Source organism: Cynoglossus semilaevis, chromosome 13, assembly GCF_000523025.1.
Source record: "Cynoglossus semilaevis isolate Cse_v1.0 chromosome 13, Cse_v1.0, whole genome shotgun sequence".
Lineage (NCBI taxonomy): Eukaryota > Metazoa > Chordata > Actinopteri > Pleuronectiformes > Cynoglossidae > Cynoglossus > Cynoglossus semilaevis.
This window is the reverse complement of record NC_024319.1, coordinates 1,315,766-1,316,753: the sequence shown is the minus strand read 5'-3', so window position 1 is coordinate 1,316,753 and position 988 is coordinate 1,315,766.

The following is a 988-nucleotide window of genomic DNA, read 5'->3' as shown; positions in this document are numbered from 1 at the left end:
CCTGTGTATCTCTCTTTGCTGAGGTGGCGATACCAGCTGTGACTTTGACAAAGTGTAGTCTCCACACGTACTGGAGCATTTCTCTTTTCTACTCTGCCTCTCTCTGTGTGTGTGTGTGTGTGTGTGTGTGTGTGTGCGCGCGCAGGCATCATCTGTATTTTGCAACATTGCAAACTGTTTTTTATTACAAATTTGAAATAGTGCAGTGGACACGTGTGTGTGTGTGTGTGTGTTTATTTTCTGAATTAAATATTGTTTTGTTTTTTTCACTTCTATCCATTTGGCAGTTTGAGGTGTTTATATCAAACTTTTTTTTTCTCCAACATGTACTGTATTATAAATACTGGTGTGTGTGAATGTTGCAGTACTGCCCCCCCCCAGCCCCCCCGCTGCCTGTGTCACCCCACACTCCTCTGTTTTGTCCTCCATTATTTTTTTTCTTCTCTTTTTCACCTTGTTTCTCCCAGCGTGCTCCTCTCTCCCCCATCTTCTCTCCAACCTTCATTCCCCCACATCCCTCTGCTGGTCTCCTCCCCCCGTGTCCCCTCCCTCATGTTCCTCCTTCCCTCTTGCTCATTGATAGTGAGGCATATGTGACTGGAATGCTGAGGAGCTAATCATTATTCCACAGGCAGAGCGCAGTGCTTGGGCAGAATGTCAATTCTCCCCCCTCCTGCCCCCTCCTCCCCCTCCTCTCTCATCTCCTCCCCTCCCTTTCGATCAATAGTTAAGATGGAGGACACGTGTGTCTTTAACAGACCTAAAAAGTAGGGGAACATTTTGGTTTTGAACCCACGTCCTGCAGCAGCGACAGCTGCAGCCGAGCTGCTCCGCCGCGGGGCGAGGCTCCGCTCTGGAGCGAGGCCCGGGTGTGAGCCGTGTTATTTACAGTGTAAGTGTGTGATATGTAGTTGTTATGTAAAAGCTCTCACTATCAAACTGTCGAGAGCAAAGTGGTGTGGGATGGAGCTGAGAGGGGGAGGGAGGG